Source organism: Anguilla anguilla, chromosome 5 (assembly GCF_013347855.1).
Source record: "Anguilla anguilla isolate fAngAng1 chromosome 5, fAngAng1.pri, whole genome shotgun sequence".
NCBI lineage: Eukaryota > Metazoa > Chordata > Actinopteri > Anguilliformes > Anguillidae > Anguilla > Anguilla anguilla.
Genome location: NC_049205.1, coordinates 64,795,253 through 64,821,687, shown reverse-complemented (window position 1 = coordinate 64,821,687; position 26,435 = coordinate 64,795,253). Strand labels below are relative to the sequence as shown.

The 26,435-nt window shown below is 42.8% G+C and overlaps 2 protein-coding genes across 2 annotated transcripts in view; one reads left to right on the top strand and one right to left on the bottom strand.

Annotated features, from left to right (window-relative positions):
• The window catches only part of LOC118227653 (titin-like), a 128,548-nt gene that overhangs the window by 65,863 nt on the left and 36,250 nt on the right, over positions 1-26,435 (top strand). The window lies entirely within an intron of this gene.
• Positions 1-26,435, bottom strand: part of LOC118227654 (T-lymphocyte surface antigen Ly-9-like) — a 237,213-nt gene that overhangs the window by 204,940 nt on the left and 5,838 nt on the right. The window lies entirely within an intron of this gene.

Below are 26,435 nucleotides of genomic sequence, written 5' to 3'. Positions count from 1 at the left end.
CCTGTTAAAATGAGTAGCTGTGACATAATTTTCACAAGTCTTATCTATCAACCCACTGTCCTGCGGTTCATATATCATTATGACCTTTTTAGTTGTTAAAGTTAGTGATGTAATACTTTTTCTGGCAAGGGATTTTATGTTACTACATTGAAAGTAGAAGAAGTAGAAAGGATTTGTATTATGTGCATTGAATATTTATTTTTATTCCCCTTACCAGCAGCTTTACCACCCTGTTACTTTCCCCAGCCTGATGGCTGAGGGCCAAGCAGGGCTGCAGGTTACTACTGAAGCTAAGCAGACTGGGTTTGGTTACTACTGAAGCTAAGTAGGGCTGGGTTTGGTTAGTACTAAAGCTAAGCAGGGCTGGGCTTGGTTAGTACTGAAGCTAAGCAGGTTGGGTTTGGTTAACACTGAAGCTAAGCAGGCTGGGTTTGGTTACTTCTGAAGCTAAGCAGGTTGGGTTTGGTTAACACTGAAGCTAAGCAGGGCTGGGTTTGGTTACTACTGAAGCTAAGCAGGCTGGGTTTGGTTAATACTGAAGCTAAGCAGGGCTGGGTTTGGTTAATACTGAAGTTAAGCAGGGCTGGGCTTGGTTAGTACTGAAGCTAAGCAGGGCTGCAGGTTACTACTGAAGCTAAGCAGGCTGGGTTTGGTTACTACTGAAGCTAAGCAGGGCTGCAGGTTACCACTGAAGCTAAGCAGGGCTGGGATTGGTCAGTACTGAAGCTAAGCATGCTGGGCCTGGTTTGTACTGAAGCTAAGCAGGACTGGGCTTGGTTAGTACTGAAGCTAAGCAGACTGGGTTTGGTTACTACTGAAGCTAAGCAGGACTGATCTTGGTTAGTACTGAAGCTAAGTAGGCTGGCCTTGGTCAGTACTGAAGCTAAGCAGGACTGGGCTTGGTTAATACTGAAGCTGAGCAGCACTAAGCAAGATGTACACAGTAGTATTCATTAGCCTGGAATTGTTAGCACAGAAGTCGTAGTGCAGCTCTGAGTGAAACAGAAACTGCCACACAGCAGCCCTGCGTCTGGCACATGCCCAGCCTGGAGGAGGAACTGAACTCCAAACAGACAGAGTCGGGGGGAAACAGATGGACCCAGCAGTGCCCACTTCCCCTTTATCCCTGGCAATATTGCAAATGTGCAATACCAGCAAAAGCACTAGAATCAGCAGACTAACCCCTCTGGTGAGTACCTGTTGCAAAATCAGACTCAACACTTTGCCTTTTGCTTGAAACATGTGAAGGATGTGGAAAAACCTATTTTCAAAACCCCACTGCTGCTTTTGTGTTTCTGTTGGATCCATTTTGAATATTTACACAAGACCTCTTAGTAAGTTCTGGATTTTGTAGATCTGTAGAAAAAAAGAAAAATAAGATGGAGGCAGAACTGACAGAGTAAAAAAGCTGTAAAGCAGACACTTGTGATGCGCTCAAAGTTAATTATGTACACTAAATATTAGAATCTCTGTGAGCTGCCATCAGTGTTGAAAACTGGGGTGATTATTTCCAGAAACTCATCCACTGAAGGAATGCATTTATTGCAGGAATGTTTACAGCCCTGTGAAAATCATTTATGGACATATGCAGTGGTCACAATACAGAAATGATGCATACAGCAAACATCATCTTTATTTTTAATATGAAAGGTTTGGATTCTCAGGAGTGTGGGGTGCCTGACCAAGGCGGGAGTGAGATTTTACACGTCTACCCTGTGGCTTCAGTAAAACACTGAAAACGAGCTTCCCGTTCAGTCTCCCTACCATGCAGTCAGGGGTTTTTGCTTTCCTGGCACAGGAAAATAAAAGGGAAATAAAACATAATTAGAAGTAGGGGATGAAAAAGCAGTCATTTTAGAAGTGAAGGTTGATCATATGCAAAAGCAGCCATGCAAGCTGTCCCTTTATAATAGGCCTAACAGAGGCAATGAGACTAATCACCCTCAGGTGTGTCAGGTGTGTTTGTTTAATGAGCTTATTCCTTTGTGTTGGGTGTGCTTGTTTAATAAGGTTATTCCTTATCACGCTCAGGTGTGTTGGGTGTGTTTGTATAATGAGCTTATTCCTTAGTGTTGGGTGTGCGTGTTTAATAAGGTTATTCCTTATCACGCTCAGGTGTGTCAGGTGTGTTTGCTATGTGAAGCTGCTGTCCATGGTCCTGAATGCTATGGAATCTAAAGGATCAGCTGACAGGGATCAAACTGCAGGCTTCTCAGCTCCTCCTACCTAACCCCCCATATCATATTTTATCACATTATCAAAACTGCCATAGAAAAAAAAACATTTTTTTGTGTTTTTTTAATGCATATGCAGCATTGAACTGAATTTGACTGTGCTGGGAATCATCTCGAGTTAAGTGGAGAAATAGAGCTGTGCAAATGGTCAGTACGGAAGCCCGGCGTTTAGAGCCGGGCTCTGCAACCCTAGTGCTGGAGAGCGTGAAGCTCTGCTGGTTTTTGTTTTCATCTTAAAAATTGTATCACATTCAGATGCAAGCAACCAGGTTGAAGTGAGTTGACTGCACAATAAACTGCTCTTATTGATTAAAAGGGGCAATGAAAACCACGATCAGGCTTGCAAACTCCTCTTCGAGAGTGTTGGAATGTATATTTAACTTTAGAAAATGTCAAGCATAAACACTAACTCTTATTTTCACTCTTATTTATTTCTTGTATCAGCTATTCTTATATTCATTTGTTGACAATAAAGACCAAAAAGTTTATCACTGGACTCTAAAACTGTTATAACTTACCAATATTGCTCTATGAACAACTGTTTTTCCCCTGCCAGGCTTGTAAGATTTTGTCAAATTTATGGTGTGACAGCACTAAATCTATTTGAGAAATGCAGATTATTATTTTTTAATTAAAATGTAATTATTTTTAATAATCTTATTAAAATCTCTCATTGATTGATTTTAATTAGAGTAAACTGGTGTGTTTGCACAGCTGCACTTTACCCATAACCTCCCACTGAATCCGCTAAGACCTGCCATGACGCAGTCAGTAACATTTGTGGTTTCATACACTCTACACATATGATGGCTATGATAAGCCCTTTAAAGGGGTTCATCTCCTTATCACAGTGAATGTGTTGCAGGTCAGAGCATCCTGTCCGTGGAGAAATCTAGATGATGAAAACTTTCCGTCCATCGTGCGTTGGGTTTGTGTGTCACTCGGCCTTAAGATGAGGTCGTGTTCTTCGGGCTGCTTGCGGTCAGCAACTCGATACACGCTTGCTGCTAAAGCAAGTGGAACAACATACTTACTGAGAAGGCCTGAGACAGGAAACGAGCATCTGGGTCACGATCACAATGAGGACAAAGCAGCTGTGGCTTCACGCCTTCAGCATCGCACAGATCAGACTTTATAAACCCACGTTCTGAAAGGAATTTAAAATGGAGCCAGTTAAAAGAAGTTAAAAGAAGCATGGTTTTCAGTTTCAATAAAGGAAATAATGAGTTAAAAAAAATAAATAACAGCAGTAGCAGAGCGTTAGTATGAGGGACGATGACACCAGCCCTGGGTTCAGCCGAGCGAACCTGGCCCCTGATATGGGAACTGAACGGCTTTAAGTACTCTTTATGGCGGGAAATTTACATTTAAAAAGATGTGATTGATTTAAAGGAGGCCAGTGTCTGGCTTCCCTTTGAGATTCCCTCAGTCTGTCTGACAGTTAGTAGGGGGTGTAGTGGTCCAGTTAGTAGGGGGTGTAGTGGTCCTGTTAGTAGGGGGTGTAGTGGTCCGGTTAGTAGGGGGTCTAGTGGTCCAGTTAGTAGGGGGTGTAGTGGTCCAGTTAGTAGGGGGTGTAGTGGTCCAGTTAGTAGGGGGTGAAGTGGTCCTGTTAGTAGGGGGTGTAGTGGTCCGGTTAGTAGGGGGTCTAGTGGTCCAGTTAGTAGGGGGTGTAGTGGGCCAGTTAGTTGGGGGTGTAGTGGTCCAGTTAGTAGGGGGTGTAGTGGTCCAGTTAGTAGGGGGTCTAGTGGTCCAGTTAGTAGGGGGTCTAGTGGTCCAGTTAGTAGGGGATCTAGTGGTCCAGTTAGTAAGGGGTCTAGTGGTCCAGTTAGTAGGGGGTCTAGTGGTCCAGTCTCCAGAGGGCTGGCAAGGAACTGTTGTAAAGGAAGTCTCCTTAGTTGGTGGCACAAAGGCAGCATGAACCTAAAAGTCAGCAAGGTGACTACCAATAGAGATCTCATGAGTCCGAATTATTCTTTACCAAAAATGGGGGGGGAAAAAACAGAAATGCAGCATTCACTCAGAGCCATAGAGCCAGGGTTTGATAAAAACCATTTAGGGGACGTTATAGTGCAGAGACAAGATAGGACAGTATTCACTGACGCCTCTATTGCTGCTGCAGCTGGTGAACCACACTGGGAAGTGAGCTGCTCCCCAAAGCTCCACAGCAGAGAGGGGCCTGTACCCCATTATCCACACTCATCTTTCACTCTGCACTTCTCATCTTCTCCTCTAGAGGCCACTGTTCCTACTGCTGGTCCTCTGGTGGTATGAGGGTCCAGCCAGTGGCTTTCGGTTTCCCTGACTCACAGTTGTGTGTGTTTGTGCATGCCCGTGTGTGTGTGCACGCACGAGTGTGCGTGCGTGTGTGTGTGTGTGTGTGCATGCCCGTGTGTGTGTGCGCGCGCGAGTGTGCGTGCGTGTGTGTGTGTGTGTGTGTGTGTGTGTGTGTGTGCATGCCCGTGTGTGTGTGTGCGTGCGCGCGAGTGTGTGTGTGTGTGTGTGTGTGTTTGTGCATGCCCGTGTGTGTGTGCGCGCGAGTGTGTGTGTGTGTGTGTGTGTGTGTGTTTGTGCATGCCCGTGTGTGTGTGCGCGCGAGTGTGCGTGTGTGTGTGTGTGTGTTTGTGCATGCCTGTGTGTGTGTGTGTGCGAGTGTGCGTGTGTGTGTGTGTGCATGCCCGTGCGTGTGTGTGTCTATGCGTGTGTGTGCGCGTGCATGTGTGTGCGTGTGTGTGTGCATGTCTGTCCATGCAGGTGCATGCCCGTGTGTGTGTGTATGTGCATGCGTGCACGCCTGTGTGTGTGTGTGCGTGTGTGCACGCGCACGCCTGTGTTTGCGTGCGTGTATGTGTGTCTGAGTTTGTGGTGTGATGTGGTAGGGTGGGGTCTAAGAGAGCAGTTTAGATTCAGGAAGTCCAAGCTGCAGTTTTGGCCAGTGAAACCCTTATTTCAGACAACATGAGAGCAGCCGTTATTCTGTTATATACCTGTTTGAGTTCAGGTAGGACCCTGTTATACTGTTATATACCTGTTAGAGTGCAGGTAGTACTCTGTTATACTGTTATATACCTGTTAGAGTGCAGGTAGTACTCTGTTATACTGTTATATACCTGTTAGAGTGCAGGTAGGACCCTGTTATACTGTTGTATACCTGTTAGAGTGGAGGTAGGACTCTGTTATACTGTTATATACCTGTTAGAGTGGAGGCAGTGTACAGTAGCTTTTTAGTTTAGTAAGACATTTTTTTCAGTATTGCAATATTTACAGGAAAATTAAGCATGCATAATTAAAACTGAGAGAACTATCAAACCCCAGTCATGTTTTTAATGGCATAGCTGTGTCTTATTCTGCTTTTTTGGGGACAGTGGCACACTCCTAATCGGCTGCACTTCCTTCATTCTCTGCTCTCTCGTGTTTCAGTTTCTGAGATTTACTGTAAAACCATTAATTGGAATTTAAATGACTGGGAAAAACGCTAAAACGGTTTTGTTAAAAATTTTTGCTGAGGCTGTTTGTAAGCAGAGGTGGGTAGTAACGCGTTATATTTATTCCGTTACATTTCCTTAAGTAACTTTTTGAATAAATTGTACTTGTAAGAGTAGTTTTAATGCAACATACTTTTCACTTTTACTCGAGTATATTTGCGAAGAAAAAATGTTACTTTTACTCCGTTATATTCGGCTACATTCCGCTCGTTACTTTTATTTTTTACCCATTTTTTTTTCAACGCACGTTCTGTTTGTTTCTTTCTCTCAGAGACTTCAGCCAAAGAGGCTGACTGGTCTTTGTTTTGGCGCTGTCATAGCCCCACATGACTCCGTTTCACCAATCAAACGTAGCCAGTCACAGCACACAGAAGGATGAGTGGGCGACAACAATGGCTGAAACAACGGCGGGTGATTCGTAGGAGGCAGAACACCCCTGGCCTCACGTTCAAACTATGTTTTACTTACAGACTACCAAAAACAGTAGTTACATTATGCGCTGCCTTCTTTGTCTGCCTAGAAATGTGGACATTTCAGCCTACAAGAACTTGAGAAAATATGTGGCGGTAAGTTGTAGGTTAGTTTTGGCTGTGGATAGCTAACTATTTGACTGAGTGGTAATTTATTGTCTTGGACAATCCGTTTGTGAAATATAAGCGCATTCGTGACGCCTGGGTATCTTCCAAAATAGCTGCCCGTAATACCACACCTGTTGTTTACGTCGTTGTCGCCCTTTTTAGTACAGTCTGGCTTGATTGACAATTCATTTATTCAGTAGGTGAGAGTATAAGCTTTCTAACGATGTATAACATGTCTAATTTTGCTTTTGGAATAGCGTTTTTTAGGTCAGCGTAACCGAAATTTTTCTTATCATCGCATTCACTTATGCATTCACTCACGAAACGTGGTCAACTATTATTCGTAATTTCTTGGGAAATACTATTATTATTGAGGACTTCTGGGCATAGCTAAGCCGCATGTTTGCTGATAGACCTAGCTGACATCGTTTTCTGGAGCAAAACAGAAGCGGATTGAACTGTATTGTTGATTTACTGTCTCTGTCTCCATCTACTGAACACAGATAAGATTTCATCATTGCTATGTAAGTAGGCTATTATTGTTCAAAATACTTCGGTTATATACGTTATTTTTGAAATTGAGTGTGTTTAAATAGGTTACTGGTATTGATGTGGATATTTCACACTGTAATGTAAGTGTTAGTTAGTAGTGTAATAGTTTTCGATTTCGATTCATATCATTGTGGATGGCCCCAAGATAAAAATGCCCATTCTGTTTGCAACATAGGACTATGATTTCACTAACTAGGAGTTTCATTTACTCCACATTATTGAAAAGTGATCACTATTTTCTGTAGTCGCCCCCACCCAGGCAGTGCACAGCAGGCAGCGGGTTGACAGCTGACTATTCCCGGCTATCACTCAGGGAAACTCTCGCATAGAGGAGGAGGTGACGTCAGGTGCGGGAGCTAGCGAGACAAAAGCCTGGTTTGGCAGCTGGATTTCTTTCAAACCCCCGCTACCTATACATTCAAATTAAACTTAGAACCTGTAGTTTCAGCTTTATCTGTTAATTTCCCTACATTTAAAAAATCCAGTCGAAATATTTTACGCAACGTTTTACCTTGTATTTTAGTCAATATTCATCCGTTTAAGATGTAACATGCTGTATGTATCAGCCATAGGTCTTTGCTATCAAATGAACATGAAATCCAGTCCAGATTTTCATGGTAGGCTAACAGTTGCCACCAAGGGAAAATATGAGGACATCAGATGGTTTGCAGTCTATCCAAACTTAGTTCAGTAGGGGAAAAAAATAAAACAGGCAAAAAAGTTAATGTATTAATGTAAATACTGTAAATACTCTAAACTCACGTTTCCCTAGCGAACTGTTAACACATCAAGAAACGCGAACGCAGCATCATTGGAATTTAAGATTATTCCCTTCAACTGAAGGACATTTTTCTATATATCTTTACTGTAAATAGTTTCTATTTCCAATGCAAAACAGAATCTTTCCATTTATATATATTTTCAGTTTCTGATTGTTCAATGTCCCCCTAGTTAAAGGGGGGGGGGGGGTGGATTTAACTTGACTTCCAGTAAACTACGCCCACTTCCTGTGTTTTTATCCGAATACAGATACAGATACATATAATTTTGTTGGTTGAACAGAGACAGATACAGATAATAACGTCTCTGCACACCCCTAGTGGGTATGCGGTATGTGTGAGTGTTTATGTGTGTTTGTACTGTGTCAGTTATACTGTGCTGTGTGTAAGCGATGCTGTGCTGCCTGTCAGTGATGCTGTGTGGCCATGATGCTGGGCTGTGTGTGTCTGTGATACTGTGTGTCTGATGCTGTGCTGTGTGTCAGTGATGATGGTCTGTGTGTTAGCAGCCATACCACCACACACTCTGCTCCTTGTGACTGGCTGAAGCGAAGCAGGTGTGAGCTTGGTTAGTACTTGGATGGGAGACCACCAGGGAATACTGAGTTGCTGCTGGAAGTGGTGTTGTTTGGCCAGCAGCGGGAAATCTTCCCTCTGGTCAAATTTTAAAAAACCCCATGCATTACGGGGACACTGTGCTGTAGGAGATGCCGTCTTTTGGATGATACGTTAAACCAAGGTCCCATGACACTATTTGTAAAGAGTAGGGGATTCCCCAGTGTCCTGGCTAAAATCCCAGATCTGGCTCTCGCAAAAACTTGCCACCTAATCATCCCCTGATTTAACATACTAAAAAATGTTCTCTCCCTCCAGTGGAGCTGCTCAATGGCCAACAATAGAGGATTGTGGTTGTACTGGGCAGCTCCCAGGTGTGAATGTGTATGAGTGGTGCAGTTCAGTGTGTCAGTAATGCTATTCTGTGGGGCAGTGATGCTCTATGTCAGTGATGCTGTGCCGTGTCAGTGATACTCTGTGTCAGTGATGCTGTGCCGTGTCAGTGATACTCTGTGCCAGTGATGCTGTGTGTGTGTGTGTGTGTGTGTGTGTGTCAGTAATGCTCTGTGTCAGTGATGGTGTGTGTGTGTCAGTGAAGCTGTGCCATGTCAGTGATATTCTGTGTCAGTGATGCTGTGCCGTGTCAGTGATACTCTGTGTCAGTTATGCTGTGTGTGAGTGTGTCAGTGATGCTCTGTGTCAGTGATGCTGTGTGTGTGTGTGTCAGTGATGCTCTGTGTCAGTGATGCTGTGTGCGAGTGTGTGTGTCAGTAAAGCTGTGTATGTGTGTCAGTGATGCTCTGTGTCAGTGATTCTGTGTGTGAGTGTGTGTGTGTCAGTAATGCTGTGTGTGTGTGTCAGGGATGCTCTGTGTCAGTGATGCTGTGTGTGTGTGTGTGTGTATCAGTGAAGCTGTGTGTGTGTGTGTGTGTGTGTGTGTCAGTGATCCTCTGTGTCAGTGATGCTGCGCTGTGTATCAGTGATGCTCTGTCTCAGTGATGGTCTGTGTGTGTGTGTGTGTCAGTGATACTCTGTGTCAGTGATGCTGAGTGTGTCAGTGATGCTCTGTGTCAGTGATGCTGTGTGTGTGTGTCAGTGATACTCTGTGTCAGTGATGCTGTGCTGTGGGGTCTCTTACAGAATCCGTGTCGAAGCCTCATATTACATCAGTAGCTGAAGGGGGCAGAAGCTGCTCACTGCAGTGCTCTGTGCAGAATGGGAGACAGGTCACCCTGTCCTGGAGGACAGAGGGACAGACACTGTCCCACACCAGCAGCTCGAGTCTCAGCACCCTGTCCCTCACTCTGGAGATAGGGGTGTCCAACTTCACCTACACCTGTGTGACTACAAACCCAGTCAGTGAGGAGAGAACAGCTTTCCACCCCACACAGGTCTGCAGGCCGAAGGGTAAGGAGCAGCAGTCTGTAGGGAGGAGGATAAGGAGCAGCAGTCCGTAGGGAGGAGGGTAAGGAGCAGCAGTCCGTAGGGATGAGGGTAAGGAGCAGCAGTCCGTAGGGAGGAGGGTAAGGAGCAGCAGTCCGTAGGGAGGAGGGTAAGGAGCAGCAGTCTGTAGGGAGGAGGGTAAGGAGCAGCAGTCTGTAGGGAGGAGGGTAAGGAGCAGCAGTCTGTAGGGAGGAGGTTAAGGAGCAGCAGTCTGTAGGGAAGAGGGTAAGGAGCAACATTTGTAGCCAAAGAAACACTGTAAGGAGGTGTGACACATTCTCTCTCTCTCTCTCTCGCTGATGCTCTGTTGTATGTAATGTTTGTGTTGAGGCTGGTGGAGTTTGTGTTGGTGACGCTGGCATTTCTGACACTTACGGTGGTTCTTTTAACCCGCCTGTATAAAGTTCTCAGTCAGAACAGGTAACAACATCTGTCATAGCTAGCATAGCTAATAAACTCCCATCTCACATATACAGACACAGACACACACACACAAACACCTCAAACTTGTTTTACACATTTTCTCTGTACAGCAGTATTAGTGTTCTTATATGAGCAGTATCAATGTTCTTATACCAGCAGCATTAATGTTCTTATACCAGCAGCATTAATGTTCTTATATCAACAGTATTAATGTTCTTATACCAGCAGTATTAACATCCTCATACCAGCAATATTAATGTTCAAATACCAGCAGTATTAATGTTCTTATACCAGGAGAATTAATGTTCTTATACCAGCAGTAATAATGTTCTTATTCTGAGTTTGTTTTTCTGTTTGCAGCACTGAGAGAAGAGGCCGAAGGAAATATCAGGAGGCAGACACAGCACTGTAGACACGCACACACACGCACACACACGCACACACACACAGGCACACACCCACGTACACACACATTAAAAGTTTTCTAGGAATTATGAGTGCCAGTGTGTTGTACATGATACGGCAGCTGACTGTGTAAAGTAGAATGTAGCAAGTGATGATCCAGCCAAATATAAAAGTGCATCATCTTACTGCAAACAAACCAAAGAAACTTATGGGAAGCTCCAAACAAACCTGCGGTCTTTTCACCAGAAGCTTCTATTTATTTGGGAAAAATGTGTAAATTCTTTGTTAAATGTAAAACTTCTGTACTTAAGGGATTAAATGGTAACAGACTGACACTTTATCCTGCATATTTTATTTTACATTTTTCTCCTCAGCTGCTTCTTGCTGTGGTTCAGCAGGAAAGAGGAACAGCTTCCAGACAGAGCTTTCCGGTACTCTGCATTACTGAGTGGGTATTTTTAACTGTGTTTTCACCCTGCAGTTCTGCAGCTGAGCTGCGCAGTCACTGTGTCAGAAGTGCCTTTCATGTGCAGCTGGAGCAGACAGACTACTGCACAGCTAACGACACACCGAGGGAGAACCTTAACGCACACATACAGCAGGAGAACATTAACACACACATACAGCAGGAGAACATTAACACACACATACAGAGGGAGAACATTAATACACACATACAGGGGGAGAACATTAATACACACATACAGAGGGAGAACATTAACATTGCATTACACGGATTTAGCAGACGCTCCTATCCAGTTGTTATAAATGTATCCATTTATACAGCTTGATCTATTCTGAAGCAATGCAGGTTAAGTAACCTTGCACAAGGGTACAACGGCAGTGTCCTTTGGTAACAAGCCCAGTTCCTTTCCCACTGTGGTACACTGCTAACACAAACAAACAGCAAGAGAACATTAACACACACAGACAAGGGGAGAACACTAACACACACACACACAGAGGGGGGAACATGAACACACACATACAACGAGAGAACATTAACACACACATACTGCAGGAGAAGATTAATACATACGTACAGAGGGAGATTAACACATACACAAAGAAGTTGTTACAGATGGTTCCCCGACAGAAGCTTGAACCCAAGTCTCTTGGTTGGGAGTCCTGTATACTAACCACCAACCCACTTGACTAGGAGCGTAGATTCAAGAGCAGAGAACAAGAGCAGGCTTGACAAACAAAGTGGACTTTTCCAAAGAAAAGTTTTGATGCCGGCTTCATTTCCGGCAATACAGGCTTTTACTCGAGACTTACACAGAGGCAGGCAAACTCAAGACTAAGCAATGAACACAACCGAAGGGAGAACTAATATAGGGAAGAACACAGGTGCAAAGAATCACAAATCAACAGAGGTGAAAGCAGTAAGTCAAAAGAACACAAAATACGACGATGATGTCGCCCTCTGGCGACCTGTGGAGGAAATAGCAGCCAATGCTTATGTCGCCCTCTGGCGACCAGTAGAGAAGTAGCACATTAACACACACATAAATAAGTAGAACATTAACACACAAATACAAAGGGAGAACATTAACACACACATACAGCAGGAGAACATTAACACACGCATACAGAAGTAGAACATTAACACACACATACAGAGGGAGAACATTAACCCAATCATACATAAAGATAAGATTAACACACATACAGAGGGGGAACATTAACACACATACAGCAAGAGAACATAAACACACGCATACAGAAGTAAAACATTAACACACACATACAGCAAGAGAATATTAACACACACACAGGGGGAGAACATTAACACACACATACAGAAGTAGAATATTACCACACACAAACAGAGATAGAACATTAACAAGCACGTACAGAGGGAGAACATTAACACACACATACAAAGGGAGAACATTAACAGACACATACAGCAGGAGAACATTAACACACACATACAAAGGGAGAACATTAACAGACACATACAGGGGGAGAACATTAACACACATACAGAGGGAGAACATTAACACACACACATACAGAAGTAGAATATTACCACACACAAACAGAGATAGAACATTAACAGACACATACAGCAGGAGAACATTAACACACACATACAGCAGGAGAACATTATAGAAAAGCTTAATAACAAATTTAATTCTACTGTTGCCATCCTTTTGGAGGGCACTATATGTCAGTCCGTATGACAAGCCAATCACTAATCTTGACTGTGAGTCATGTGACCTTAGTCGCATGCTTGATATTAAATAGACCCAAACACAGAGAACAAAGCGTTATCTTAAAGCGCTCAGCATGTGGCTGAATGATTTAACTGAACTCTGATTGATCAGTTGGCCCAGTGAAGATATGCAGGGATTGTTCCAGAAGCTGGTGTCCTAAGTGAGTGCCCATAACAGCGGAGGGAGCTGTAAATATAGCACACTACACACTGTACGCTGGCCCTGTGTGTGGCCCTGTGCATGGCCCTGTGCTTGGCCCTGTGTGTCCCCCTGTGTGTGGCCCCGTGTGTGGCTGAGAGCTGGGAGTGTGTGGAACAGGCTGCACAGAGAGCTGGGAGTGTGTGGAACAGCCTGACAGAGAGCTGGGAGTGTGTGGAACAGCCTGCACAGAGAGCTGGGAGTGTGTGGAACAGCCTGACAGAGAGCTGGGAGTGTGTGGTACAGCCTGCGTGTGAGGAAGGTGCCATTCCAGCACATGCTTACAGAGTATTTCAATATTATCATCTCAGCTTCAACAGCGGGATCAGAGATCATGTCAGGTAGTACCAGCAATGGCCACAAAGTGGCAGGTGGTGATCAAATATTGGGAATTTGGTTGTAAACGCACAGGGCTTGCTCCATCTGCTTTCTGATCTGATCAGAAAGAGCAGTCTCCGTTTGATTCAGCTCTTAGCTCTAAGATTAGACACAGGTTGTTCGGAAATAGCAGGAACACAGCCAACCAATCGCCTTTAGAGTGCAACCAAGCAGGAACACAGCCAACCAATCGCCTTTAGAGTGCATCCAAGCAGGAACACAGCCAAAGAATCGCATTTAGAGTGCATCCAAGCAATCGCAGGCCATTGAGTGACATGACAGGAAGGTCATGTGATAGCAGGACAGATTCCAGCGCTGGCAGAACACAGGAAGCGCAGTGAGGTGCTGTAACTGTGCAGAACACAGGAAGCGCAGTGGGGTTCTGAAACTGCGCTCATAGAGACAACTCTCACTTCCTCTCTTAAACTCCTCAGCAGGTTATCTCCAAAAAATGCACTAAGAGCTGCTTTTAATCAAAGCTTGGATTCGAAAATGAGGGGGAAACAATGGTGAATAACTATTCCACATAGTAATGCCCAAATCTGTTACAACTTGTACAAATAATGTTACAGGATAAATGTAAACGTATGTGTCTTATTTACAAGTGATTCTAGACAAAAAATGATTTCATAAAGCACAGATTCTACCCAATGATTTCCTGTTTGTTCAGAACACCCCTGTCATCTACAACAGGAAGTGGAGCCCAGACCTTAGGTGCACTCCAATCACCTATTTTTCACCTGCTTTCTTTCTTTCCTTCCGTGTTTTTCCAGTATGGAAGGCAAAACAAGTTAAAATATGTGAAATTGACATCTGGGGCTCATTCCATTCCCTTATTTTATTCCTCCTTGTCTCCCGTCATCATTAGAACAGAGAGATGCTCAAAGGCTGCGTTTGGACAAACTCCGCGCTCTAAATGACACAGCTGCCCAGGGCTTCTGACTGTAGGGCAGAGACCGCGGGCACCCGGGACATGGGCCGCCAGTTTGGACCCAATCCACCACTGAGCAGATTCATAGCAGGGCTGAGACTGTATCAGCTTGGACATGGGATGCCAGTTTGGAGCTCAGCCCATCTCTGAGTGGAGATCAGTAAAGCCTGCCTTACTGATCTGGGTTCAGTTTCAGCTTTGTACACAGAGCCTCCAGATCATAGATCACCTTTGGAGTGCAGCTTTCTGTTTCCTTATATGTATTAACCCAGGTCTGTACAGGTGTGTATATGTGAGGTGCAGGTTTGTCTCATTTGTTTTGGTGTGGATTTAAACTTCACACCTATCACTGTAAATTAATCTATTATAAATGGAGCATCTTTCTTAAGTTACCATTTTCCATAAATCACATTAAATAAAAGCATTAGTTCATCTGACAGATTAAACATATTGAGACATTATTGTGGAACATTTATTCTTCATGGTATGCACAGCAATTAGATAAAGCAGGGAAGACATTAAAGCTGCATGATTAAAAACTATTAACAATTAGTTTCAGTTTATGACTGGGACTGAGAGAACAGCCTGAGACAGAGGATGACTGGGACTGGGAGAACGTCTTTATGGGGCAGTTATGCTGCGTGTCTTTACGGGGCAGTTATACTGCATGTCTTTATGAGGCAGTTATGCTGCATGTCTTTATGGGGCAGTTATGCTGCATGTCTTTATGGGGCAGTTATGCTGCATGTCTTTATGGGCAGTTATGCTGCATGTCTTTATGGGGCAGTTATACTGCATGTCTTCATGGGGCAGTTATGTTGCATGTCTTTTTGGGGCAGTTATGCTGCATGTCTATATGGGGCAGTTATGCTGCATGTCTTTATGGGGCAGGTTAGTTGTTGGGGCTGGAGCAGGATACAGTGAACATGGGACTCTCATACCCACCCACCCATCCAGAGGTCACAGTTCATTCTCACTCAGCAGCCTCAAACCAGGCGACTGTACAGCATCACAATCAGCACCAGGCACAGGCTCCACATTTTAGACCCCTCTGTCTGCCAGATACCCGCAGCTCCATCTGAGAACAGGTAAGGACAGGTGAGAACAGGTGAGGACAGGTAAGGACAGGTGAGAACAGGTGAGGACAGGTTATTCTAAAACCCATTTTTTAGGGCTGATCTTAAACCGATTGAGAGTGAGGGAGGGGGTTACCTTCCACCATTGTTTCCTAAATGCATTTTAATGTGTCATGTGTTATGTTCAACAAACTAATTAATCAATTCAGTGCTCACTTACTGCTAATCTCATTTATTTTCCTTATATCACAAGTCAAATTGAAAAAATTGCTCATAACACATTCGTTGTAAACCTTTGAAAAGGGTATTTGCCTTTGGTTACACCCCTTCTGAAGATCACACTTCAAACCTCTGCATTCAGACAACACATGGAGGTCAAAGTTCAATTTCACTGAACAAGGATGATGACAGAAAGTCATGTGATGTAACGGTGCAATCAGACATTTTTTTCACATTATTAAACACAACCACCCACAACAACAATCACTGATGGGGATTTTACAGTCTAACAGTATCTCTCATTTAATAGTAGTTGCAGGTGTAAACAGGTGTGCACAGGTATGGAAAGATGTGTGCAGGTGTGAATGAGGTGCAGTAAGCTCACCTGTGCAGTGGGCCCCCACAGTGAGAGGGTCTGATGTCTCTCTCCTGACTGAGTTCTTCGTTTCTCAGGTGTATGCACCGCTCCTCTCCACAGTCTGAGTCATATCCAGATGTGGGGCACAGCATACAGGGTAGCTACCATAGGACTTGTCCTCACCGTTCTTGTACCAGGACAGGGGTGCTCCAGTCCCTCTCTCCACAGCACACAGTAGAGTGCAGGGGAATTCATCACGAGTGACACTGACATGGGGTTTTGATACAGGAACTGTGCAGTGAGGACAGAGTGAGATAGTGAATACAGCTTTGAAAAACCATATTCATGCCAAACAATTATGTGTCAAATATGAATCTGAATGATAAGCTCTTGGCAACAAGCATAGGGCCAGAGCATAATGGAACAATCCATTATTGTGATAAATTTAATCAAATCTAAAATATAATGTAACAAGTGAAATACTCAGATGAACATCATTTAACTTTTGCCCAATGTGACCGGCAGCCTGCATTACTGCGATTATGACATCATTCCTCCAACAAAAGAGCAGTGTGTAGCATCTAGTTTCACCAAAGCAGAGATTTGAAAAGAAAACAATAGAAAATCCAACATGGCAATAAAATGTGACCTGCACTGCCCGGATTCCCCATGTGATTCATGTGGACCAATCAGAGGCAAGTGGAGAACACCTTAATGGAAAAGTAACTTGCATGTCGAGAGAAAGAACATTTCTCTCTGATGAATTCTGTATATAAAGGGGATCCACCACGGGTCCCTCGTGTAAGTAGCGGAAATGAAACATATTAAAAATAGGCTAAATCACATGATAATATTCATCTTAAAATTATAAACATGCATTAATCCTATTCATAGGGGATAATAACATTATTGTGTTGCTCTGTAACTTACCATTGTCCATTGTTTGTCACACAAGCTTGCTGTTGGCGCAGTAAAACAAAAACATATCTTCCCTTACACGGAGAAAAGTAGTTGGATATTCGATTGTATGGCCACTCAATGATACATTCATGCAATATTTGATTTAAAATGTGTTTTAATTGGAAAATACACATGTATAAATTTAATATAGCATAAATGTATCAATATGTACTCATATTTTTTGTTTAACGTTATTTGAGTTAAGCAACAAACCATGCAAGTTGGTTCAAAGTAGCCCTAATGCTGTTATTGTATTGATATGACAAACATATACCAACACAAAACACGTGGTAACCCAGTGTGTAGCTAATGACAGTGCTCTCACTGCAGTGTGCAGCAAATGACACACTGCTCTCACTGCAGTGTGTAGCTAATGACACAGTGTTCTCACTGCAGTGTGTAGCTAATGAGTGTTCTCACTGCAGTGTGTAGCTAATGACACAGTGTTCTCACTGCAGTGCGTAGCTAATGACAGTGTTCTCACTGCAGTGTGTAGCTAATGACACAGTGTTCTCACTGCAGTGCGTAGCTAATGAAAGCTTTATTGTTTTAGCATCAATCATAGAAAACTTTGTATAGTTGCAGTCACACAATGTAGGAGAAATGAGGCATTCTGGGTATTTATACATACTAGAGTTAGTGCAAAGCTCATGGTTACGGCAAAAAAACACATTTAGTCTGAATGATTTTACTAAAATCACGCTGCAAAACAACGGTTCACAAACATTTCAGAAGAGATGGTGAGTTATTCTAAGTGCCTCTTATGGCAAGTACATGCATTTCAGGGTCCTGTGTTTTAATGGCAGTGTGCGACTGGTCATCTCTCAGTGAGTCAGGGGGAGGGGGCTGACTGTTATTGGCCATCTCTCAAGAAGTCGGGGGAGGGGTCAGACTCTGGTCTCATTGACAGATCATTCTGTTGGGTTGCAGGAGGGTGTGGTCTCCCTCTCTCTGTTCATATCAGTCCTGTGGGGAGAAAGTTTAATTTAAATAATAATAATAAACCAACAAAAGTACAGACTCACTGACACAGACAGACATGTCAGTGTGGATTATAGCAAGTTAATACAAGCGACTGCCTTCAGTAGTTACTGCAAAACACAGAAGAGCTACTACTCTGGTGTGGTTTGTATCACTAACACACTTTCTCACACTTTCACACACACTCACACCCTCACACACACACGTGTGCATGCACACACACACACACACACACCCTCATACAAACGCATGTGTACACACACACTCACACTCTGAATGTGAGAAGAACTGAGGCTGAATGGAATCACAGAGAGAACACTTACCCAGGCTTGGGTTGGCACTACAATCAGAAAGACGGCAGTGTTACTTCTGAATGCATATGATCCAGCACTATTTCAATGCTGTTTCATATCAGTGAACCAATCACTGCTTTCCCACAAATAATTATATCTGTTCTGCTGTTTTCAGGGTATAAATTAATAATGAAGTAATTCCAGGTTTCCAGACAGCAATTATCCATAAATATGGGCAGAAGAAATTCAGTGATTATTTTTTTGGTCAGTAGTTGCAGCATCTCTATATTGGCTCATTAAGGCCATAATATGATCATATTATTGTATGTTATGCCGACGATACGCAGTTATATCTACCAATAAGCCCAAATGATCAAGCCAGCATAGCCACCCTTCACAAGTGTCTAGCGGACATCAAAATTTGGATGTCTGATAATTTCCTCCAGCTTAATGATAAAAAATCTGAGGTTATACTGTTTGGCCTACTCCATGCCAGAGCCCAGATTGAAATTTACCTCGGTCCACTCTCATCTAGTCTAAAGCCCACTGCTAGGAACCTGGGTGTCATATTCAATCCTGACCTCAACCTAGAACAACATGTAAAGAAGGTTATCCAATCTTGTTTTTATCATCTGAGAAACATTGCCAAAATTAAATCTTTTCTGTCCATCTCTGATCTGAAGAAACTTATTCATGCTTTTATTTCTACACGCCTTGACTATTCTAACTCTCTGTACACCTGTCTTACCCAAAAGCCCCCTCCGTCGTCTTCAACCAGTACAGAACGCTGCAGCTCGGCTTTTAACTGGCTCCAAAAAATCTGACCATATTTCCCGTATCCTAGCATCCCTACATTGGCTGCCAGTCTCTTTTAGAATCGATTTTAAAATTTTACTCATCACATTCAAGGCCAGGTCTGGTCTAGCACCGACATACATTTCAGAACTACTCTCCCCCTATGGGCAAACCCGTAGCCTGAGATCCTCGGGCAAAGCACTGTTGGTCATTCCAAAGTCTAGGTTAAAAACAAAAGGAGATCGGGCATTTGCGATTAGAGCTCCTAGACTTTGGAACGCCCTGCCCGAGGAGATCAGGCTCGCTGAGTCGGGGCCTCGTTTTAAATCTCTCCTTAAAACACATTTTTACAAAGGTGCTTTTAATGTTTTATCCTCTTAATACCTTTTCTACTCTTATTTTTAGATTTTTTTAACATCTTGTTATTTACTATATTCTATTAACCATGTATCTGTATCTCTTCCTCTGTTTGGCCCTCTTTCATACTGCTCCTATTTTCATGTTAATTTATTCATATACTTTGTTTTAATGTGTCCCTTAAGCTGTCGTCTAAATCTTGTATCATTTCTTTTTATGTGTGTAAAGCACTTTGTAACTATGTTTTTGAAAAGTGCTATACAAATAAAGTTTATTATTATTACTATTATATTCTGGAGTTTGTATCACCAGACCAGGAGCATCTGGGCCAGCTGTTCTGCAGGTAGTAACATGTTGGTGATTAACACACTTTAGTGCAAGCAGCTGCCGCCGTTGGTTGTGTGTGTTTGTGTGGGGCGTGTCTCACACATTCCATGTCAAGCTCAGCACCACGTACAATAATACAATACAATACACAATAATAAACAAGAGTGTCCTCGACTCACCTTATACAGGTGCTCACCTATTCAAAAATTTAAAAAGTCCTCCCCTAGGTAAAATGTTCAGGTTGTATCCAGAAATGTTTAATGCTGACATGGCTGAAAGTGTGTGATCTTTCTGATTATTTGAGAAACATGAATGTGTATTTGTTTGTTTTTCGGTATTTGTATTTGCTTTTAGTCTGAATGCACAAATGTACAAAGTAAAAGAACACTTACCGCTTGTGTGATCCTTTCTTTTACCTACAACAAAAAATTACAACTGATCAACTTTTTTTGCTTAGATAGGAAAAAAATTGCTATAAAAAAGTTGGAAATAAGATGGAACCACAAGGCAGGAGGTACACTTCTAAAGCAGGCTAAAGTGAGGATCACAAAGGACTGCACTGGAAACAAACTGATCAATGATCAGTTGAGTTTGTTGAAATTTGGTGCATCAATTTAACACTTCCGATAGGAAAATGGTTTCAATCTTCACACTGGATTTAAAATACTTTAATTGTGCCTTGAATCACAAGATTCCTTCTGCTACTGATCTATTTATTGAAAAGTAAGTCTTATGTCATCTTTACTAACCTGTCTCTGAATATCACATTTACAAACCTTTTACAAAGTGTCCTTATAAAGCCTTACAAATTTGTGGCAACACACAGCAGAGAGCTAAAGGCATTATTTGAAGGGCGCATGTGTGTCATCAAGATTATGTATAAAAATTTAGGAAATATGTGAAGAATTATTCATGATATACATAAAATGTACATAAAAATGGAACTGTATCGTTTATTTCACAAAATTCACATGAGCTAGAGTCAGAATCATTATTAAAAATTTACCCCCAACCTCTTTGTGTTGATAACTAAAAGCAGTGAAATTTTGCAAGGGTTTTCCCAAGATGTCTCAAAACCTCTCCAAAATGTACATTTTTGATAATGTTTTGAACACATAATCTACACCACGAAAACAAATTTCACTCTTCACTCAAAATGTAACATATATTTTGAACAGATAAGAGAGAAGAATCAATTCTAACATGTTTTATGTGTCAATATCTTACAAGAATGAACATCAATGTTCAATGCTGCAATATATGCATTAGCTGGCAGGTATTAAAACTGAAAACTCCTATTAGTTTGGGTTGAACACGCTTTTCTGTTGCTAGCGTTACTGCTGCGAATGTCACCCACATATTGGCAGAGAATTTGTCCATTAGAAGCTTTGCAAAAGACAGAGAGATTGTCTGTACCTATTGTAGCTTGTACCTACCGATTGTGGCTTGCATCTGCAGGTGTGTTTACATTCCAAACGTGTCAATCAATGGGAAATTATCCGATGTGAAATAGTAAACTTTTAAAAAAAATATCTGCCCTATTTGCACAAAAGCACAAGCAACTAGATGAAGCCACTAGCTTGGAAGCTCTTGCATAAAAGCTGTATGATGAGTAGCATATGACTGTTGGTGTGGAATAAGAAGACTAAACTCGCCTTTTCAGTGAACTTAAATGCCCTTCAGTGGGGCCATAACTTTGTCCAGGACCCCACCTTTGTGCAAATCTACACTTTATGAACATAAAAATGAAGCATCTAATTGAGACCTGCTTTTCCAAGCTCATCAAACACTTCCGCCATAATTATAATAATAATTATATACATTTTATAGCACAATGGAAAGTTGTTAGAACTAGCTGGGTTTTCGGCTGCATACATTCACTCAGTATCAGCATGAGCTTCATGATGCAGAGCTCCCCTGGCAGTACACAGGTAGATTACATGGGAATGGCTGGACCCATCGACACCAATGAGGGCTCATTTGAAAGGCTACAGTCTTGTTTATTTCACACGAAAATCACTATCTGTGTGTAATACTAATAAAGCTCAAAGCAACGTGATTGACACTTACCGCATAAATAACCAACAATGAAAGCTATAGCAATGACAATGACACTGACACTGACAACAATGCCAACAATCATCCCTGTGTTGGAACCTGAGGACAGAAATAAGAGACATTTAAAAACTCAAAGGGCACAACAGCAGCATGTATTGTTTTCTGAAAGTGTTTCTGAGTCAGAAAGCAAGTCAGTACTTTACTGCACAGCACATAAACAGATTTGGTTTCTTAACACAATATGCTGTATGTTACTCAGTGTAAAGAAGGCTGACTGTTGCAGAGAAACAGCAGTGTGTAGCTGTGTGTAGCACAGAGACTGCAGTGTGTAGCTGTGTGTAGCACAGAGACTGCAGTGTGTAGCTGTGTGTAGCACAGAGACTGCAGTGTGTAGCTGTGTGTAGCACAGAGACTCCAGTGTGTAGATGTGTGTAGCACAGAGACTCCAGTGTGTAGCTCTGTGTAGCACAGAGACTCCAGTGTGTAGCTGTGTGTAGCACAGAGACTGCAGTGTGTAGCTGCGTGTAGCACAGAGACTCCAGTGTGTAGCACAGAAACACCAGTGTGTAGCTGTGTATAGCACAGAGACTCCAGTGTGTAGCACAGAGACACCAGTGTGTAGCTGTTTGTAGCACAGAGACTCCAGTGTGTAGCACAGAAACACCAGTGTGTAGCTGTGTATAGCACAGAGACTCCAGTGTGTAGCACAGAGACACCAGTGTGTAGCTGTGTGTAGCACAGAGACTCCAGTGTGCAGCTGTATGGAGCACAGAGACTCCAGTGTGTAGCTGTGTGTAGCACAGAGACTCCAGTTTGTAGCTGTGTGTAGTGCAGACTCCAATGTGTAGCTGTGGGCAGACAGGGATTATGGGAGTTCTTACCTGAGGGAGCTGTGATTGGTCCAATAGAAGCGGGTCCAGGGTCACATGGTAAAATAAACACAAGAAATCCATAATTATACAGCTGTGCAGAACATATTTAATGTTGACTGTGTTACTTAGGGGGTTCCCAAACAATGGCCCTTTCTAACGTTAACTTTATACAGCAAAAATATATTGCATGAAAAAATAACCAGATTGACACACTGGTAAACACACATCTGGTGTGTAGCTTTGAAAGAGAGCAGGAGAGAGAGAGTCTGTGTGGTATAGTGAGCCCTGGTGACAGTAATGTGCTGCATTTCATTACAGAAACACCTACGGGCAATGATACTGTACCCACAGTACAGACACACCTACAGCCGACAGTACTGTACCTGCAGCACAGACACACCTACAGCCAATGATACTGTACCCACAGTACAGACACACCTACAGCCGACAGTACTGTACCTGCAGCACAGACACACCTACAGCCGACAGTACTGTACCTGCAGCACAGACACACCTACAGCCAATGATACTGTACCCACAGTACAGACACACCTACAGCCGACAGTACTGTACCTGCAGCACAGACACACCTACAGCCAATGATACTGTACCCACAGTACAGACACACCTACAGCCGACAGTACTGTACCCACAGTACAGACACACCTACAGCCGACAGTACTGTACCCACAGTACAGACACACCCACAGCCAATGGTACTGCATCCGCAGCACAGACACACCTACACTATAAAAAATATTTCACTGCTTCTATTCAAAAACATTAGGCAGCAATTTGAGGTTTTTGAGTAATTTCTGTCACATACCATGGACTGCCAAACACACTGCAGGAATAAGCCTGCTCAGAGACAAACAACATGGACAGCCAATCACACTGCAGATATATGGCTACACAACAGTGTACACATTGTTGATTGATTGTAGACACATAACACTTCTAAAGAATCAGCAGATTAAGAAGGGGACTGAGATGAGCCAGTCTCAGAGCAAAAGGCACTGTAAAGAATAGAAAAGTCACATGACTATTTAAACAAACTGGAAACAAGCCTCTTTCTCTGTAACTGTGTGCTGGATCCATATAAAATTAGTGAAATCAGAGCAAGTTTCTGAGGGAGAGGAGTAATGAAAGAAAAGCACTGGTACTGTTGGCTTTGTCCTGATACTGAATATGACTGAAACATTATTTAACCACAGAGATGAAGAATCTCGCACAGGAGAGACCTGGTCCTGTATTTCAGTACTGACTAAAATCCCAGCCCAGCTCTCTCAACCTGCCACCAAATTCTCCCCTGACTTAATTGGCTAAAAAATGCTCTCCACCTTAGCCAGGGCTGGCTTTAGGCATGGGTGACATGGGTGGTCCCCCAGGGCGTCATCCGTTGGTAGGGCGCAAACCGGGAGGGATAATTTTTTTTCTTCCTATTCAATCATTGCACCCCGCAGCCGCCTGCCCGGGTCGCCCCCTCCACTCTCCTAATCACACACGAGGATACACACAGCGCACACAGTCACCATCAATCATCCCCTTTTCAGAGGGAGTGCCAAGTGCGCATGATTGCATCATTGACGTCACATCATCCCCGTCCTCTCTTCAGATTAGACGAGACAGCTAGCTAAGCCCACCTGTTAAGTGCCTGAATTTTAATGTTATATCATAAGAAAACAACAATGAACAACAAAGTTGTCAGGGGCAGAGGGGAGAAAACGGAGAAAGGAAGAGGAGGAGAAAAAAGCCCAATATAATGGTGAGTTTGTACAGTTGCTAAATTTTGATGGATACAGACTATTTGTTTGTCATCAAAAGGAAGCTAACATTATATCAGCTAGCAAGCTAGCGATTTTTATGCTAAATTGTCCTCGGTATTTTCTGTGCACTATATGTAAGGAATAAACCACGACAGGATGTCCCGTTATTAGAAAATAATGTACGGCGGGGGTGGTGATGCGGCCGAGGCGAAGCCGAGGGTCGCTTAATGCAGCCCCAAAGTAGGCTACATTATTTTCCAATAACGGGACAGCCTGGAGGGGTTTATTCCACTTATACAACGGGTTACCAGCAATGACTATATATGGTTACTTTATATTTATTGATTTTTATCTATATAATCAGCTGAAAGTGAAATTCTTCCGCGGGCGTTTGGGCATATTATTTTACCGTTGTTAAGCAAAAACCTCTGGTCGTTAATTCTATGAAAACAATGATTCTATCAAGAAAAAATAGTTCCTTCTCGTTTTATACCATACAGTTAGCACCAATTTTGGTCATTTTTGTCATTACATTATTTAATGAAACTGCATGAAACCATAAGACAATCAAATTCATCTCCCTAGCACTGTCTTGCTTTTTAAATGGTGTGGTCGCGCAGTGTAGACATAACGTCTAACGAGTTTTGAATGCCAGCTAGCTTTATGACAGGTTTGCTGTCACTTGTCACCGACCCAATAATTCTTGGTTTTAGGTCAGAATGGTCTCACAGCATGCTTGTTATCCCGGCTAGCTAGCTAGCTAGCTATTGAATAGTATTAAAAACAGCGGTTACTGTAAACGCAATCGTTCACAAACATACGGGTGATGAAAATGCACCCAGTAGCCATGAGTTAAATGCGGAACACCTATTCTACTGTCGAAATAAGGGACGATTCCGTATTTTGCGGGATGGTTGGCAACTGTAAATAAAGCTACCAACAATAACTAGAAATGTGATTCAACATTGTCATCAATTGTGAAATTGGACATTGAAAAGGGGAGGGGATGTAACAATAATTCAAAAGCGAAAGAATAATGTTGCTGTTTAAACTGCTTTAGAATGCTGGATTGCTGGTGTCGCATTGATTTTACAACCTGCATGATTTCTCGTGTAATTTGTGTGTCTGGATTGAGAGTGGGGGGGGGGGGGTGCTCCTCACACAACTTTGCCCAGGGCAGCAAATAGGCTTAGCTAATGTGTGGTGAGCATTCTGGTGCAAAAAGGCGACTGTCCATCACCCAGGTGGGGGCTACACATTGGTGGTGGCTGAGGTGAGTTCCCCCTGATCACTGTAAAGCAGTTTGAGCATCTTGAAAAAGTGCCATTAATGCATGTTTCATTCATTCACTCATTTCTGGAGTACAGAGGTGCAATGCTGCCATGTAGAGTTGTTATTTTATCTCATTATTAGAAAACATCAGTAGTTATCATAAAAGATTACGTTATTAGAAAATAACTAGTTATCTTTCTTAAAACTTGCTATTCGGAAATAGACTCCTTTCATTAATAGGAAAAAATACAATTCTGCCTCAATGTACTTGTAGCTCATGCTGGAATACCTCACCAACACAGACGATGTATTACCTCACTGAGCTTTACAGGCTCTTCTGGGGTCTCTGATTGGCCACAGTGAGTCCACACAGATGAATTTGTATTTTATTACAGACAAGATCCATGATTAGCTGCCTTTGGTAAGAACACATACTGGTGAGTCTAGATTTTATTATTTTTGGGGGAATCTTTTCAATGTGAATTTTTGGGTCAAAAGAGCTGCCACTCAGAGAACACAGGTCAGAGTTCATTTTCAGAGATGAAGAGGGTGACTGAACATCACGTGATGTAGCAATAGAGAAAAGGAGTAAAGCACAAATAACAGAATTAATACTATCTCTCTTTCTCCCCCAAAAAATAAACCACAAATAACTTTTTAGAGCATTTTTCACCCCATTAAGAACTAGTGTGCATGGATGTGCATAGGTGTGTACAGGTGTGACTGAGGTGCAGTAAGCTCACCTGTGCAGTGGGCCCCCACAGTGAGAGGGTCTGATGTCTCATTACTGACTGAGTTCCTCGCCTCACAGGTGTAGATGCCGCCCTTATCCACAGTCTGGGGTAGTTTCAGATACGGAGCATCAAGAGAATCAGAGCTGCCATATTTTTTCTCCTCACCCTCTCTGTACCAGGACAGGGT